Here is a 19581-nt window from a genome sequence, read left to right on the forward strand (position 1 = left end):
ACATAGTCCAAGCTAAATAGCTTGCTTATACTTATATTATTTATTTTATGAGTATTTCAATAAGTCATCCCTTCTCTCAATATTCTCTTCTCCAATGAAAACAAATGCAGCTTCACGAGTCTCTCAACTCTCAGACCAAACATTTTGGAGAAATCAGAGGTTTTGGTCTTCCTCTGAGCTCTTACTAATGCTGCAATATCATTTCAAAATTAGGATGTCCAATACTGTACCACAATATAGACACACTATCCCTAATAAGGTCACAGCAAGGTTTTCAACTTAATCTTCTGCGATGCAGTTTAACATTTAATCAACCTTCACAAATTGCAACTTAACATTTAATTCCAGACACCAGATTTCAGCAAAGCTAGTACTGTCATGTTAAGATTAGGGCAAAGTAATGAGAGATTATTCAATTAAAGCCTACAAAACTGAAAAGAAGTGGATGTGTATTTAAAAAGGAATATAAAATACTGCTAAGTGATGGTTTACAAATTGGATTAGAGGTTCAGCTGAACAGCCAACACTAACAAAAAGGTTTCATAATACACACAGTCTCATCCTATGCTGCTAATTTCAGGATTCTATGAACTTTCTATGTAACTAGTTGGGAAAAAAAAATTCTGTATCTTTTGCTCAAGTGCAATCAATTTTGATATGGAATTCAATGTGTCTCTTTCTCATTCCATGTTAATTTATTTTCACCATTATACACTGGATAGTTTGCAGTACGCCACGTTTTAGTCAGAGCCGCACTTACTCAATCCGGCCCAGCTTTCTGCCTGCACTTTTCAGCACAGAAAATAATGCCAATTACAGTGAACCACTAATATTTATACTTCAGTTAAGTATATAAACGGTTATTTTCAAAAGCCTGCATCTTCCATTTTTTAAAAAGTCTATTGCTAATAGTCTATGCTAACGTATCAATTGTCTGAAATTTACAGCTACACAAGCAGTTCAAAACCAGCCATAAAGTGAAGTTTGCTAATGATTAGAATCCACAATGTAGCACATAAGTAATTTAAACCACGTAAAATTTACAGAAGCAATAGAACACAATAAATTGCTCAATACATTACCAACTTGCTAATCGTACTTATTGTCTTTGTAAATGGCTACATTTTGTTAAAATCCCATGTTTCAATGTCTCCCCAATCACGGTGCAGCTAAGAAAACCCTTGTTCTCACAGCAGAAAAGGACAGCCCCACAGTTAGTTAGTATTTTATGAAGTGCAGTTTCCACCAGTGGAACCGAGGTGGAACTTACAATTGAGGCGGCTCTCACAATTCTAGTAAAACATTTAAAAAGCTGACGGTATGCACAGGACTCACGAGCAGTCATGCGGGATCCTACCATCAATGTAGGCTGGGGCTTCAAATAGCTCTAGGAGGTGAGAAAAATACAAACTGCATGAATTATGACAGCTCCCAGGGCAATGAACTCGGACATCAAAATTCTTGATGATCACAGACAAGTTACACACACACACACACACACACACACAAAGGCCTTGATTCACAAATTCTACTTAGAGTCATAGAGATGCACAGCATGGAAACAGACCCTTCGGTCCAACCCATCCATGCCGAACAAATATGCCAACCCAATATAGTCCCACCTGCCAGCATCCGGCTCATATCCCTCCAAGTCCGTCCTATTCATATACCCATCCAATGGTTGCAATTGTACCAGCCTCCACCACTTCCTCTGGCAGCTCCTTCCACACACATACCACCTTCTGCGTGAAAAATTTGCCCCTTAGGTCTCTTTTATATTTTTCCCCTCTTACCCTAAACCTATGCCCTCTAGTTCTAGACTCCCCGACCCCAGGGAAAAGACTTTGTCCCTCAATTTTGTAAACCTCTATAAAGGTCACCCCTCAGCCTCCGACACTCCAGGGAAAACAGCCCTAGCCTGTTCAGTCTCTCCCATAGCTCAAATCTTTCAACCCTGGCAACATCCTTGTAGATCTTTTCTGAACCCTTTCAAGTTTCACAACATCTTTCTGATAGGAAGGAGACCAGAATTAATCCAGGAATACATAAAAATCAATGTACAATTGCACTGAAATTCCACTTTGAGGTTTATGAAGTTGGACCAGGATGTGTCGTTTGCACATTCTACTGGTTTTTCCTTCAGGGTTGCACTCCATGGAAACAAGCAAAGGCTCAGAGCTCAATGCCTTTGGAATATAGCTGTCCTAATTAATGGAGTAGTTGATTAATTTATTCACATGACAAAGAGGACACTGGTTACCTCCTTTACGGGCCTGTGTCCAACAATCTGTAATATGTTGTGTTGGCATTGAAAATGTTGACTGCCATGGTCACTGAGGGTCAACTGGCATGGGATTCCCACACCTTGCCGTACAGTCTCATAAGGGTGGGATTAGATTAATTTAGGATATCTGGTCTGCATGGATGAGTTGGATTGAAGGATCTGTTTCCATGCTGTACAGCTCTCTGATTCTAGGATTTCAGTGATTACATCCCAGGAGTGCTTCCAACATCTCTGATATGTTCTCAGTGACATCTGAAGGTAGGTAGCTCTCACCCAGTTTTGGATCATTGACTGCTTTCCCTGGTTGTACCTTGTAGAGGTGGAGGCAGCAAGAGGTGTCCTGTGTGTATCACCTTCTCCTGCTCACAACCCTCACATGCTCTATTGGGTCCCTCTTTCACTCTTACATGCGAATGATCCCACTGACTTATATCACCCTTGCTGTCGCTGAACTCACATACAGATTCCTATATTCCTGTTCCCATCCTACAACCTAAGAGTTCAACAAATAAAAAACACAGCTGCAAAAAAACTATCAGATGCTCACAATCTTTAAAGGAATGTGAATTTGACGAATTGAGATTAGAAATGGACTATTGACATAATTGTGAAGATTGGAGACAGTTACAAAATGTTTAATATGAGGACTCGCAACATGAGACCCACCATTGCCATGCTACTGACCTGATTTCTACACTTCTATTCGTCAGACTAATTAACTGATACTCAGTCTTGGGTAGCAATAATGGCCCTTCAGAGAAGTATTGGAAAGATCAATTCTATAACCTTTAGTCTATAACCTTTATCACAAACTGTAACTTCAACCCTGGCATCATCCTTATCCTTACCACTGATTCAGGTAGGATCAGACTGGTCAGAACCTCAGCCTGCTGATCCACTTTGACCTCTTCTCCTTATGCTCTTTAACACAATACTGCCTATTTCCAATTCACAATATCACCTAACTCCATAGCTATAACAGCCCATCTGCTGCTAGATCTTGCTCCCACACTTTTGTTACCTCTGGATTTTATTATTCCAATTGTCTCATAACTGGCTTCCCATCCACCACCTTTCACCAATTTTAGCTTCCTCAAATCTTAGAGGTCTGCACTTCAACAGTTCCCACCTTAAGGTATGCCTCATTGATATACCTTGCGTTTTCACACCCTTTAGAATGGTTGTCTTCCTACATTTTAATCTTGGTCCAGCACTTCAAAGAGAAACCAAAATTAATCCTAATCCCTATGCACCTCCTTCTCCCTTCAGTGTTTGTAACTTCAGATGCTCATTTGTCAAACTGAGGTTTACCAATCTCCAGATGGAACTGGTGGTGATGGTGGTGGTGGTGGTGGTAGCAGTCATAATTGAGTGGGTGGGTGAGGGTGGACGGAGCAGGAATTGAGATTTAAATTAAATAATTAGGCCAGACAAAATAATGCATAATTGTTTTAGATATATATCTAACTCAAGCGCACCCTGCAGTCACATGTGCCCATATGTGAATGACCTGCTCATTCACCTGATTTTACCAGCCCCTACCCTTAAAGAAAAGGATGAATAAAAAATACAAGTAAAGGAGCTTGCATTGGCATACAGTACAAGGGTGTATTAAAGTGCTTCATAATCAGCCACATATATTTGAAACCATTTTATTTTATTTGTGTCAGCAAAATAACATTTAATTTGCACATACCAAAATGTCCCAAACAGCAAAGAAATGTCTGATTAGTCACTATATATGAGGAATGTTGAGGAAGAAGGCATGTTAGCCAGTCCTCCAGAAGAAATCTACTCACTTAAACAGACTCACTTCCTTGTCCCACGATAAAATATGACATGTGCAAAAGTGTCATGCTCCCTTTGTATTGTATACGTGTCAGCCAACATTAATGTGCTCGGGTCCCAGAGCTGAACTTCCACACACAACTTAAATGACTCAGAATCCAGAGTGCTGCCAACTAAGCTAAACTGACGTTTACAATTAAGTGCTTTTAAGATGTTCTGGTGGTTGCAATTTTGGTCATCACTTCTGGTCTACGTGTCGTCTCTCAGTGTATCAAGTTGGATTAAGTTCGTGAGAAGAAATGCACACATACAGTGCCTTTCATATCCTATGGAGATGTCAAAAGACTTTACAGCAAACAAATTGTGATTGAAGTGTAGTCATTTTTGTTTTAGAGGCATATGGAGCAGCCAACGTCTACACAGCAAGGATTCTTCAGGTTACTTTTGGATGGGGAAATCAGCAACCTTGGTGGCCCAGAGAATAAAAGGAACGGGTTTGGAGACAGAAGCATATAGCGAGAAGGAAAATTAATGGACCAAGATATGAAAAGGTCTTAAATTCAGAAACATAATATTTTAGTTCCATTTTTCTGACTGTTATAAATTAATACTGGAAAATAACTTTTCACATTGTCTTCCAGCAATAAGAATTCTCAAGCCAAAAACAACACATCGACCGCCAACTCTTATAAATTTGGAGTGGGGCAAGCTTTTAAGGTATATTTCATTCATATTCAACAAGAAAATTCAAATTCGGCCGAAATATTCAGGTTCTTCAGCAAAAAACATGCAATGTTAGGTACCCAGCACCATTCCTACATACCCTGAATATTGTATCACATAAGGTATAAACATCTTTATTTTGGCACAAGTCTACACAAAAACAAGGTCATGAGTGTCAAATTCTTTCTACTCATGTCAGTGAAAAGCAGTTTACAAAAAGAAGCCTTCAACACATTCTTGGCCCAATTTTAAGGACAAGAGACTTAGCTGGCTACCAAAATCCTTGAGCCTCTGGCATGTGGGCTTAAATCCAGACCAGACTGACTGAAAATCTCATCTTGCTTGTCTGGGTTAAATCCCATTTGCACAGTCTCAACCCACTTTTTAACAATGTTGTTAACTGCCACAATTTGAGTATCTTGAGTCATGGAAATACCTGGTGTAGAAAATCATAACAGTATCTAAGGTTTAGTATCAAAGGTATAATTGAGGTAGAAGCCAATGATCCATTTTATTACAACATACTGGTGCTCAATGCCAATACAGATCGTTCTGGTATAACACATGTTTTGTCAACGCGATTTAGTTATAACGCAATCAAAAAATTGGGTACGCTGTTTGGATAATGTGAATGTTCTACTGAATATGTATAGCGATTTTCTATTAGTGATCTTCTACAGCGCAATTTCTACAGAGGTTTTCCATACTGTAATTTTTTATAGCATGAGGCTGCAGAGGAACACGACTTGTCATGTTATAGAAGAATGTACTGTATTAGACTCATAACTGCACATTTAGTATGGAGCTTCAAGCATTGGCAGGAACTTGGGGCGAGGGTGGATGGAATAGTAGTTACATAGCATGAAACTGTCTGGTGCCTTGGTGATGGCTTCCTATGGAAAGCAAAGGCCCTTGTAGTTACTGCTTGTAGATTAGATTCCCTGCAGTGTGGAAACAGGCCCTTTGGCCCTACCAGTCCACACTGATCCTCTGAAAAGCAACCCACAGACACCAATTTCCCTCTGACTAATGCACCTAACACGATTTAGCATGGCCAATTCACCCAACGTGCACATCTTTGGACTGGGGGAGGAAACCGGAGCACCCGGCGGAAACCCACACAGACACGGGGAGAATATGCAAACTCCACAGTGTCACCCGAGGCTGGAATCGAACCTGGTACCCCAGTGCTGTGAGGCAGCAGTGCTAACCACTGAGCCACCGTGCCATCCCTAAGACAAATATGTGCACTGGTATATATGGAGAGCAGCTGTAAAGTAAAAACAAAAATTTTGTAAAGTTGGAACAAGCTTTCAACCACTGCAAACAAATATTGATGGGCTCTTCAATTTAATTTTCCACTTTCATCCTGGCACCTTTGAAAATCCTGATTCAAAAGGTCCCAGGACAAAAGACAAAAAGGTGGTGGAAAAAAGAGAGGGGAGGAAAATTACACGTTTCTTACAAACACTGAAGATGACAACAACTGGGCAGCCAAAATTCACAAACTTTGATTATCTGACTGAGTTATCCAGATTAGGAAATCTATACATCGTTGTTGCCATCTAGAAGCCAGATGACTGCAAATATCGGAGTGGGCTGAGGAGAGGCTTCCCACTTCCTCAATGAAGGAATTGGAAAGGTTATGGAGAGGAGACATGTAGGCTTACAAAGCAAAAGGACACGACTGCATTGCAACACAGCCATTTAGTTAATGGTACCCAAAGTGGGACAGGAAAGGACATGGTCTATAAAATTTTAAGCAGCAGCAAATTGGGTCAAAGGGAGAAATATGATAAAAAGGCAAAACTGATAACTATATAAAAAGATGCAGTAATCAGGTACATAAAAAATAAATTTATAGCAAAACTAAAAGTCGATGGGTATGATCTTAGAGATGTAATAAATACATACTTACTGAGAGATCAAAGCTGTGAACTGAATGTTCAGGGATTTATAACATTTTGAAATGACAAGCAGACGGAAATGGTGATAAGGTAGTTTTGTTCATACAAGATGAAATAGGTAGGATAGTAAGAAATGATGGATCCAATGAATAAAAGTAAGAAATAACAAGAGGACAACAACGGTTGTGGGAGCAATTCATAGGCACTCTAATCAGTAGCCTAACTGCAGAACAGAGAATACATGAGTTAATGACAGCATGTAAAGGAACTAGAGGATAACAGGAGTTTTACAAGATCATGAGAGTGTGGATATATTGACTAGCAAAAGGTCTTTCCCCCAGGGTAGGGGTGTCCAAAACTAGAGGCCACAGTTATAAGGTGACAGGGGAAATATTTAAAAGGGGCCTCAGTGACAACTTTTCACGCAGAGGATGGTACGTATGGAATGAGGTAACAGGAGGTGGGGGAAGAGGCTGGTACAATTACAACAGCCATCCAAATGGGTACATGAATGGGAAGCGTTTACTGGGCTATGGGCCAAATGCTGGCAAATGGGACTAGATTAGTGTAGAATATCTAGGTGGCATGGACAAGTTAGACCAAAGGATCTATTTCCATGCTATATAACTCTGACAGTACATCAGTTGTGGGTGAAATTAACCTTCATGTCAATTAGGAAATTCAACTTGGCAGAGGCAGCCACGAGGAAGAGTTTATATTTAAGACAGTTTCCTAAAACTGGATTTAAACAGGGAACACACTATACTGGACCTGTTAACGTGCAATGAGTCACGTTTAATAAATTAAATCAGAGTAAAAGGATGCCTTAAGAGTGACTATAAGAATTCCAACATCTACAGTTCTTTTGATTTTATAAAATAATAGAATCTAGTGTTCAGTTTCAGAGTGAGAAACCTTGGTCAGAACCAACTGTGCTGAAGTTAAAGACATGCAATTAAACAGGGATAGGGCAGAGCTGGCTGGAGTGGATGGCAGAAGGAGTTTAGCAGAGAAGTTGGTTGATGAGCAATGGCAATTCAAGAAAATAGTTCATATGATTCACAGCAAAGATATTCCCCAGAGAAGAGGGAATATCCTAGGAAGGGGACAAACCAATCATGGATAAACCAAAGGCATTAAAGGATAATGTTAAGGTGAAAGAAAAATAACATATAATGTAGCCAATATTAGTGATAAACCAGAGGATTGGACAAACATTAAGAACAGAAGATAGAGAGAAATTAATTTCAACTTACATGTCTTCATAGACAGGAAAATCAGGAAGTTAAGGATAAAAGGCTGGTGTTGTTACAGGATACTTTGAAAATTTAAAAGATACTATATCCATATCACCTCTCCTGCTGAATACATCCTGAAACTTTCTCGGATTTGAGTTTATTCACTGGTGCACTATAACCATTCAATTCTCTATCCTTTTTTATTACAACCTACTCACTATACACAATATGCTGCATTGTTGTATGACTTTGATGTTTATAGTTTGCAAAGTTTCCATGACTGGAGTCTTGTCATCACACACCCACACTAAATGTATCAGTCTGAAGTGCTGACTACTTGATTCACCAGAAGACTGACCCAGACTCACTCTCAGTACTAGTGCCGGTACCCAATGAGTCAAAGCTCTTGCTCCCCAAACAACCTTACGCCATTCTTTCAACTCTTTAATCTGACACTCGACAGATTTGATACACACTCTGACAACAATCTAGAGATTGCCAGCTTTGAATTTTATTAATTTACATTCTAGTTCTCAGCAGAACCCCATGACTTGTTCTATTTGTTTCATCGAATCAAAATAGAAGCATTGAGAAAACAAAGTCCAGCACCCTCCCCATCCCCAAACCTTTAGCCTCCTAAAATATTGATTGAATACCTTTCAACTTGAAGAATTGATGTATGGAGAAAGCACTGTCCCTCCCATTAAGTTGATATCCTTATCTTTTCTTTGGGTTTGCATCTCTGAAATTTTTCAAGTAGGTGCTAACAGGCTTTCACTGACTGATAAGGATCCAACAAGACACTCACTAAGCATGTGTATAAACTGTCCCTGACCAGTGTATTCAAAAAGAATGGGCACCAGATGAACACAGTCCGCCGATTTCTAAGCAACAACCCCAAACAAGCAGACAAAACACATCCAGAAAACCTAGCCACTCTCCCCTACATCAAAGACATCAGAAATGTCTGCCACACTACTCAGCCCCCTTGGCACCATGGTAGCCCACAAACCTACCAACACACTAAAACAGCAGCTAATGAACTTGAAAGACCCTACAAAGGCAAGCAAAACTAATGTCATTTACAAAATACCATGCAAGTTCTGTAACAAACACTACATTGGATGAACAGGCAGAAAACTAGCCACCAGGATACATGAACATCAACTAGCCACAAAATGACATACCCACTCTCACTAGTACCCGTACATATGGATGAAGAAGGATGCCACTTCAACAGGGACAACACATCCATCCTAGGATGAGCCAAAAGGAGACACACGAGAATTCCTAGAAGCACAGCATTCCAGATGGTATTCTATCAACAAACACATTGACTTGGATCCCATTTACCAGTTCCTGAGAAAAAGAACAGGAAATGGCATCACCATAGGATATTATGTCACCACAGGTAATGACATCAACCACCCTAGGAAACTCAAACATATAATAGAAAGCGGACTACACCACCAGTGCTTCATTTAGAGGCTCAATGAAGATGTTACCTAGTATGGTGATGAAACGTCTGAAAACGAACCTTCCAGCTCAGCAAGCAAATCTGCATCCAGAACCTCAACCTGAGCTACAAATCTTCTCAGAACTCTGCCCTTGACCAAGGTCAGGTAGGTTTATCCTGCTGCCTGGATTCAGAAAAGTAAACTCTCACACCATATTAGGCATATAGTTCAAACCAAACTCTTGAAAAAAGTCACTCATGGGACATGGGCATCGCTGGCTAGCCAGCATTTATTGCCAGTTCCTAGTTGCCCTTCAGAAAGTGGGGCTGTGCGGTCGTCTTGAACTGTTGCAGTCTACGACCATGGGTTGACCCACAAGGCCCTTAGAGCTTTGACTCAAAACAGTGAAGAAACAATGATATATTTTCAACTCAAGATGGTGAGTGGTTTGAAAGGGAACTTACAAGTGGTGGTGTTCCAACTAGAAAGAAAAGCAAATAAATGGGAAGTGGTTGTCGATTCAGAAGGTGCTGTTTGAGGATTTTTGGTGAATTTCTACAGTGCAACTTGTAGATAATACACACTGCTCCTACGGAGAGTCAGTGGTAGTGGGAGTGAATATTTGTGCATATGGTGACAATCATGAGGCCTGCTTTATCCTGGATGACGTCAATGTTCTTGAGTGTTGCTGCAGCACACCTCTCCAGACAAGTGGGGAGTATTCCATCAGACCCCTGACTTGTGCCTTGTAGATGGTGGACAGGCTTTTGGGAGTCAGGTGGGGAGTTACTCGCCACAGTATTCCCAGCCTCTGACCTGCTCTTTTGTCAGTGTGTTTATGTGGTAAGTCCAGTTGAGTTGCTCATCAATGGTAACCCCAAAGGATGTTGATAGTTGGAAATTTGGTGATGGCAAATTAAATGTTAATGGTGGTGATCAGATTTTGGAGATGGTCATTGCCCGGAATTTGTGTGGCACAGTGAGTGCACTTAAACATAGTCTACTTTAGTATCTGAGGAGTCATGAGTTGTGCTGAACATTGTGCAATCACCACTGTACATCCCCACATCTGATCTTGTGATGGGGAAGATCATTGAAGCAGCTGAAGATAACCATTTCCATGGGGTGCTCAGACACTACCCTGAGGAACTCCTGCAGATATATCATGAAGCTGAGAAGACTGACCTCCAACAAGCACTACTTTCTTCCTGTGTGTCAGCTTGATCCTGTTCATAAGAAAATTTGCCCCCCTGGTCCCCATTGATTCCAGTTGAGGGTTTCTTGATGCCACACTCAGTAGAATGTTACCTTGATGTCAAGGGTTGGCACCCTTGACTCACCTCTGGAATTAAGCTCTTCTTTCATGTTTGAACCAAGGCTGCAAGGAGGTCAGGGGCTGAGTGGCCCTGGCAGAACCCAAACTGGGTGTCACTGATCATGTGCTACTCGATAGCACTGTTGACAACACCTTCCATCACATTACTGATGGTTGAGATTGGAGTGAAGGGGCAGTAATTGGACACGTTGGATTTATCCTGCTTCAGTACATGACATACCTGGCAAGTTTCCACATTGTCAGGTAGATGCCAGTATTGTAACTGTACTGGAACATCTTGGCCAGGAGAACAGCAAGTTCTGGAGCCACAAGCCTTCAGTACTATTGCCAGTCTGTTGTCAGGGCCTGTTGCCTTTGCAGTATCCAGTGCATTCAACCATTTAGTGATATCACATGGAGTGAATCAAATTGACTGAAGACTGCTGGGAGAGAGAGATGGATCATCCACTTGGTATTTCTGGCTGAAGTTTGTTGCAAATGTTTCAGCCTGATCTTTTGTACTGATGTGCTGGGCTCTTCCATTGTTAAGATGGGGATACTTGTGCAGCCTCCTCCTCCAGTGAGTTGTTTAGTTGTCCATCACCTCTCTCAACTCGATGTGGCAGGGCTGCACAGCTTAGATTTGATCGTTGGTTGTGAGATCACTTGCTGCTTATGGTGTTTGACATATGAAGCTACCAAACAGGACTACTTATCAGGTTGAAACCTCACTTTTAGGTATGCTAGGTGCTGCTCCTGTCCTTCCATCTACACTCTCCATTGAACCAGGGCTGATCACCTGGCTTGATGGTAATGGTTGACTGGTTTGAGACTAGGACCCGTGGACACAGCCTTAGAATTAGAGGGGGTCATTTCAGAACGGAAATGCGGAGACATTTCTTCAGCCAGAGAGTGGTGGGCCTGTGGAATTCATTGCCACGGAGTGCAGTGGAAGCCGGGACGCTAAATGTCTTCAAGGCCGAGATTGATAGGTTCTTGTTGTCTAGAGGAATTAAGGGCTACGGGGAGAATGCTGGCAAGTGGAGCTGAAATGCGCATCAGCCATGATTGAATGGCGGAGTGGACTCGATGGGCCGAATGGCCTTACTTCCACTCCTATGTCTTATGGTCTTATGGTCTTAGGGGATATGCTGGGCCAGGAGATTACAGATTGCACTAGAGTACAGTTCTGCTGCTGTTGCTGGCCCACAGCACCTCATGCATGTCCAGTCTTGAGTTGTTAAATCTGTTCATAGTCTGTCCCACTTAGCACAGTGATAGTGCCACATAACATGGGAGGGTTTTCTCAATGTGAAGGCAGGACTTTGTCTCCATAAAACCTATGTGGTGGTCACTCTTACCAATACTGTCATGCAGCCAGGAGGTTTGTTAGGATGAGGTCAGATATGTTTCTCCCACTTGTTAGTTCCCTCATCACCAGCCACAGACCCAGCCTAGAAAATATATTCTTTATGCTCCTCCCAGCTTGATCAGTAATGCTGCTGCTGAGCCATTCTTGGTGGAGGACATGGAAATCCCCTATCCAGAGTACATTTTGCAGCCTCGCCACCCTCAGTGCTTCCTCCAAATGTTCAACATGGAGTAGTACTGATTCATAATCCAAAAGGTGGATGGTATGTGGTAATCAGGAGATTTCCTAGTCCATGTTTAACCTGAAACCATGAGCCTTCATGCAGTCCGGAGTCAGTGTTGAGGATTCTCAGGGCAACTTCCTGTGTGTCACTGTGTTGCCACCTGTGCTGGGTCTGTCCTGCCACTGGAACAGAAAATATCCAGGGATGATGGTGGTGGTGACTGGGATATTGTCTGTAAGGTGTGATTCAGTGAGAGAGACTTGGTCAGGCTGTTGCTTGACTAGTCTGTGAGACAGCTCTCCAAGGTTTTGGCATTAGCCTCTGGGTATTAGTAAGAAGGACCTTACAGGGTCAAAGATATTGGTATGCTCACCTTCATTGGACAGGGCATTGAATATAAGAGCTGGCAGGTCATATTAGAATTGTACAAGATTTTGGTTTGGCCGCACTTAGAATACTGTGTACAGTTCTGGTCACATTACCTAAAGGATGTGGTTTCTTTGGAGAGGATTGAGAGAAGGTTTACGTGGATGTTGCCTGATATGGAAGGTGCTAGCTATGAAGAGGAGTCTAATTTGTAGTGATTGATGTAACGGAGTGGCTTCCTAGATATTTCGAAGGGTAGTTAAGAGTCAACTACATTGCTGTGGGTCTAGAGCCACATGGAGGCCAGACCTGTTAAGAATGGCAGATTTCTTTTCCTGTAAGCCATTAGTGAGCCAAATATGTTTTTTTTTCCCCAACATTCAGCAATGGTTTCATGGTTCTTAATTCCATGTATATTTTTAATTGAATTCAAATGCACCTACATCCTGTATTGGGAATCAACGACAGGACGCCAGAACGTTCGCTGAGTTTTCGGATTAACAATCCAGCAATAATACCACTTGGCTATTGCCTCCCCAACTACTTGGCATTTATCATAGACCTCATGCAGAAAGTGTCATTTTGGATGGAATGGCATGATAACTTCCACCACGTTGTTTCGTTACCAACATCCAAGGTCCATCAAGCACAACGTTATCAAATACAAAATTCTTGAGCAGACCCTGGGCACCAGCCAAGCCCTGCTCTAAACACAGCTGCTTCTCAACACAGATCAGAGCCCTCCCTCCGTCACCACAAAAATGGTGATATTGGGCTCAATTTACATCACATTTTAGTGCTCAGTATATCAGTTCATTGAATATTAAAGGGCTTATCGTGAGATACCCACTGTACCTACACATTTCAAGATTGCCATAGCTTAACTTAACCAAGAGGGACATTAGGAACAGGAAATAAGTGCCATCCACTTGAGACCAGAGCCAGTTGGTTAAGCAGAGGATACAGGATAAGAATCTAAAGAGACAACGTTTTTGCACTCTGGTGTGCTTTGATCCTTCATATACCTTTAGAAATTTGGACCAAAGTGAGATTTGGGTTTGTTAAGTATCTTGGATTAAGCTGTGCATTTAAATGTGACAACCAATTAATGGAAATGATGCCGTAATGGTCAACTGTCTATCCCATAAAGGACAGCATTCAATGCATCAGGAATAGGAATCGGCCTCTTTTGACCCTTGAACCTATTCTGCCATTCAACAAAATCAAAAATGGGTGAGACATAGTGGAAAAATGCAAAAAGGAACAAAACAAGTGGGTGTGCTGCATTCCTACATCTAAAATTCTTTTAGCCTAACAGGAATACAGCTGGTACTGCAGTGAACTGAATGGAAAACTACTCTTGCTCCAATTCACTGCCACCACTGTGTTCATGGAGGTTTCAGTCTCAGCTGAGATCTTTCATAGGAGAAATGCTGAAATACTTGAACCTTTACTGTTTGGCTTGTTCTTCTGGGCCATCTAAATATTTCTGCGGGGGATGGGGGAACTCACTCTCTCATGGAAATACCACCACAAATAACCACCCAACTCAGGAGATCGGCCACGATTATTGTTGGATTTGGGCAGACATCTTTTCTTGACCCTGTAGAGACAGGATGTGGAAAATAAATGCTGCTTGCTTTAAATATTACACTCCAGGAGGGAAGGAGAGAACACTGCCATACTGACAGAAGGCAACAGTCAAATTACCAAGGTAGAAGCCAGCCGTTCAGACCTCTCCTTCACTGGGGAGATACGGCTGGGTGAGTTCTGAAGCCAGTTTAGCTGGAAGCTAAAATGCAGGTGGGCAGGCTTCGTGAATAGAGTAAGCTGAAAGAAAGATAAAGATAATGTCAAAATTAAATTAGCTCACAACAGGGACAGAGCACATTCCTATGTGCCAAAGTAGAAATGAAATTGCATTGAGTAGTGGAATTTCCTTTGACTGTTGCTGATTACTCATTTTCAGTCTGTGAAACAAAACAGGTCACTGATTCCCATCTAGCCTTGTCTTGCCAACTATTTCAGACTACCTTGAAAAACTACACTTAGATCACAGGGGAGTCCTATTGTTATACTGCCCTATGATTAAATATTGGACAATAAATAAGCAATTCTAAAATTAGATACTCAGACCAGTTAAGGCAATGTTCGGGACCAGTATAGCCTGAAAGAGCATCCAAGGCAGAATCTAAATTGGTAATAGCAGCCTCTGCCTTTCAAATAAGCAACATTTCTATTACAGTCAAGCATTGCATGCTGACTTTCCAGAAATGCTAGTGCACAGAGAACACAGCAGCACACAAAATGGGTAGATTCAACCTATAAATGCATAATTGTGCACCTTGAATTTGCTGTAAAGTTAGTGGATAGTGGCATGTCCCACAAGAATGCTTCTGGAAATGTCAAAGTAATTCATGACACGGAGAAATAGGACCAATGGAGTAAGGGTGGGTAGACGTAGCCAATTCAAAAGGGCCCATCTTCTATCAATAGCAATAGGGGAAAAAAAAACTCACTGCTAAACACCATGAGCAGCAATATACAGCAAGTCAGACAAAAGGAGCACCTGCACCCTAAGCAAAATAATCTGGAAGCTGGAAATTGGAAACAAGAAAAGGGAACAAAATACATCTGATGGATGAATTAAAAAGTAACCTGAATATTTGTAAGGCAGTCAAATTGGGGAAATGATCAGAACAAAGGGAAAAGGTCAGAGAGGGGAAAAGAAAGGAAAGATTAACCAAAAAATGTTTTATGGTGCAAAAGCCAAAAAGAATGGCAATGCAGTACCAGCATTACAGTTACAAAAGGAGAATTGGCAACAGCTAACACAAATGGTGGTAGGCAGTCAGTCCCAGATTTCAAGCTCATCGAGGACTCTGCACTCTCACTGGCTTTACACTTATTCATGTATTCTTTTCCCCCCAACAATCGATCTCAATTACTGGACAAATATGCTATCAAAAAAGGTAGTGAATGATTTGGCAAGAACCTTATTGAGACTATTTTGTAAATGTAAAGAACTAGCTTTTAGGATTTGAAGGATTTGTAACCCATTGCAAGCAGTATTTCCCTTGGCTGACTGAATCACAGTTATGATCCCTGCTGATGCTATTACCGGACACGTCAGATCAGAGACAGGAACCTGACCAGAGAGATCATATTTTGATTTTTAACAAAGTGCTCTCTTTCAAAAACAGAAATGTGCAATGCTGCAGATTTTACTTGAACAACAACATTTAAGTTTACCACAAAAGAAACAAAGAAAAAATAGAATAATCCAAATTATCTACATATATTACAAATATGTGGAATTTTAAACACATAATTAAAGTATAATCCCATGAATCCCAAAACACTCCTTTATAATTTGGAAAAAACAAAATTATGTATAGTACCCAAAACACCACTTGCACTATACTCACACCACCATTCCCCATTCAAACAACACAGTAGGTTTAAGTCATTTGTAGCTTCAACTTTACACTCAAATTGCAGATAGCTTCTTCATGAAGCTTTCATACATCTGAGTTTCAATGTTCCTAGCTTTAAGTAATCTCTTCAGTACTATCCCAACACCTCTGGTATAAAATTAACACTAATCTTCATTCTTTCACGATATATATCCGAAACCATTTAGAGAAACCTTTCTGCACAGTCATCTTTTCCAAGGACTCCACAAGACTGCTCAACTCAAAGCCAAAGTGAAATAGTTTCTCCCTCTGTTTCTATTCGACATTGAAAAAAATAAATTCCACAACACTCCAGCAAACCTTCAGAACCCATTAATTATTTTATTTTAGATTGCTTTGCAACCCAGCAAACAGAGTTCCATCAGTACTACAGAAAGCTCCAAAACCAGGCTTCAACAACACAGTAGGAAATAAGAGTATGGCATGCGGGCCTACTTCACCACTAACAGGATTATGGCTGATCAGACATTGCTAACGTCCACTTTCCTGCCCTTTCCCTATAATTCTTAATTTCCCACTAATGAAGAATCTATCTCAGCTTTAAATATAGAGAAGGCCGAACCCACAACTCTGTGGCAAGAGTTCCAAAGAGACACACACTCAAATTTTTGAGAAAGCAAATTTTAGCAGGACTTATACACTTAATAATAGGGTCCTAGGGAGTGTTGCTGAACAAAGAGACCTTGGAGTGCAGGTTCATAGCTCCTTGAAAGTGGAGTCACAGGTGGATAGGATAGTGAAGGCAGCCTTTGGTATGCTTTCCTTTATTGGTCAGAGTATTGAGTACAGGAGTTGGGAGCTGAAAATGTGTTGCTGGAAAAGCGCAGCAGGTCAGGCAGCATCCAAGGAGCAGGAGAATCGACGTTTCGGGCATGAGCCCTTCTTCAGGAATGAGGAAGGTGTGTCCAGTAGGCTAAGATAAAAGGTAGGAGGGGGGACTTGGAGGGGTATTGGAAATGCGATAGGTGGAAGGAGGTCAAGGTGAGGGTGGGGGCGGAGGGGTCAGGAAGGTTCTTGGACTCCTCCATCACCAGACCATAGCAACACGACGGTTGGAGGAAGAACGCCTCATCTTCCGCCTAGGAACCCTCCAACCACAAGGGATGAACTCAGATTTCTCCAGTTTCCTCATTTCCCCTCGCCCCACCTTGTCTCAGTCAAATCCCTCGAACTCAGCACCGCCTTCCTAATCTGCAATCTTCTTCCTGACCTCTCCGTGCCCACCCCCACTCCGGCCTATCACCCTCACCTTGACCTCCTTCCACCTATCGCATTTCCAACACCCCTCCCCCAAGTCCCTCCTCCCTACCTTGTATCTTAGCCTACTGGACACACTTTCCTCATTCCTGAAGAAGGGCTCATGCCAGAAACGTCAATTCTCCTGCTCCTTGGATGCTGCCTGACCTGCTGTGCTTTTCCAGCAACACATTTTCAGCTCTGATCTCCAGCATCTGCAGTCTTCACTTTCTCCTACAGGAGTTGGGAGGTCATGTTGCGGCTGTACAGGACATTGGTTAGGTCACTGTTAGAATATTGCGTGCAATTCTGGTCTCCTTCCTATCGGAAAGATGTTATGAAACTTGAAAGGGTTCAGAAAAGATTTACCAGGATGTTGGAGGATTTGAGCTATAGGGAGAGGCTGAACAGGCTGGGGCTGTTTTTCCTGGAGCGTCAGAGGCTGAGGGGTGACCTTATAGAGGTTTCCAGAATTATGAGGGGCATGGATGGGATAAATAGACAAATTCTTTTCCCTGGGGTCAGGGAGTCCAGAACTAGAGGGCATAGGTTTAGAGTGAGAGGGGAAAGATATAAAAGAGACCTAAGGGGCAACTTTTTCACACAGAGGGTGGTTCGTTTATGGAATGAGCTGCCAGAGGATGTGGAGGAGGCTGGTACAATTGCAACATTTAAGACGCATTTGGATGGGTATATGAATAGGAAGGGTTTGGAAGGATGTAGGCCGGGTGCTGGCAGCTGGGACTAGATTGGGTTGGGATATCTGATCAGCATGGACGGGTTGGACCGAAGGGTCTGTTTCCATGCTGTACATCTCTATGACTCTAAATTCCTCCATCAGTCTTAAATTGGCATGCCTTTGGTCTGAAACTATGCCCCTTGGTCACAGACACTCCCACGAGGGAAAATTTCATTACTTACCCTATCAAGCCTCTGAGGAATCCTATATGTTTTAATGAGATCACCTCTCATTCTTTTAAACTCTAATGAAGAGTCCCAACCGATTTCATCTTTGCTCCCAAGACAATTCCTTCATACAGGGGATTATCCTCGTGAACCTTCTCTGAAATGCCTCCAATGAAATCATATTCATTAATTAAAACTGCCCACAGTACTCCAGATGTGGTCTCATCAGTACCTTGGGGATTTGCACTCAGACCTCACTACTCTTATACTCCAAGCCCCTTGGAACAGTGGCTGACATTCTATTAGCCTTCCTGACTACCAGCTGCACCTGTATTCTGTGCACAATACCACCCACCCCCCCCCCCCCCCAACCCCTCCCTGGCTCCCTTCGTTTTACAGCTTTCTGCTGTTTTTCTCCATTTAAATAACACATTTTGTTTTCCCTTCCAAATGAACAACTTTGCATTTTCCCCATATTAAACACCATTTGTTAACTTCATGCCCACTTACTTAACCTATCAAATCTCTCTGGAAACTATCACTCTCACAGCTTGCCTTTTTACCTTTCGTTGTCCGAAAATGTGGCTACAGTACATTGGCTTCCTTCCTCCAAGCCATTAACCTATATTGCAAACAGGTATAGTCCCACCACTTATCACTCTGCCCGCCCCCCCCCCCCCAGTCACATGTCACCAACCTGAAAAATAACCAGTTATTGCCACTTGCTATTTCCTGCCCATAAGCCAATTCTCTGTCCATGCCAATCTATTACTATCATCATCATGGCCCTTATGGCTTAGCCTTTTGAGGGGCACCTTTTTGAATACCTTCTGGAAACTCAACCATAACATATTTACTGGTTCCCTTCTATTCAAATCTGCTGGGGGCTTCCTCAAAAACCTAATAAATTAGTCAGAAACTATTTTCCCTTTTGTGAATCCATGCTGATGCTACTGGATTTGATTATGATTTTCCCAATGTTCTGCTTTTACTTCCTTCATAATTGATTCTAACTTCTCCCCCCTCCCCAACAGATGATGTTGGGATTATCAGCCTGTAGATACCTGCATTTTACCTCTTTCCCTTTTTGAACTGAGGTATTATATGATCAGTTTTCCACTCCTCCAGTTCTACTCCAGAATCCAAGGATCTTTGGAAAATTATGACCAATGTATCCACTATCTCTGCAGCTACTTATTTTAGGATCCTAGGTTACAAGTCATCAAGGCCAGCAAACTTCTCTGCCTTCAGCCCAATTAGTTTGTCTAATTCTCCAGCAATGGCGGTGGG

General features: G+C 41.9%; 1 protein-coding gene across 2 annotated transcripts in view; it reads right to left on the bottom strand.

Annotated features, from left to right (window-relative positions):
* Positions 1-19581, bottom strand: part of me1 (malic enzyme 1, NADP(+)-dependent, cytosolic) — a 420143-nt gene that overhangs the window by 142568 nt on the left and 257994 nt on the right. The gene's annotated exons all lie outside the window — the stretch shown is intronic.

This window comes from Chiloscyllium punctatum, chromosome 3 (genome assembly GCF_047496795.1).
Source record: "Chiloscyllium punctatum isolate Juve2018m chromosome 3, sChiPun1.3, whole genome shotgun sequence".
Classification (NCBI taxonomy): Eukaryota; Metazoa; Chordata; class Chondrichthyes; order Orectolobiformes; family Hemiscylliidae; genus Chiloscyllium; species Chiloscyllium punctatum.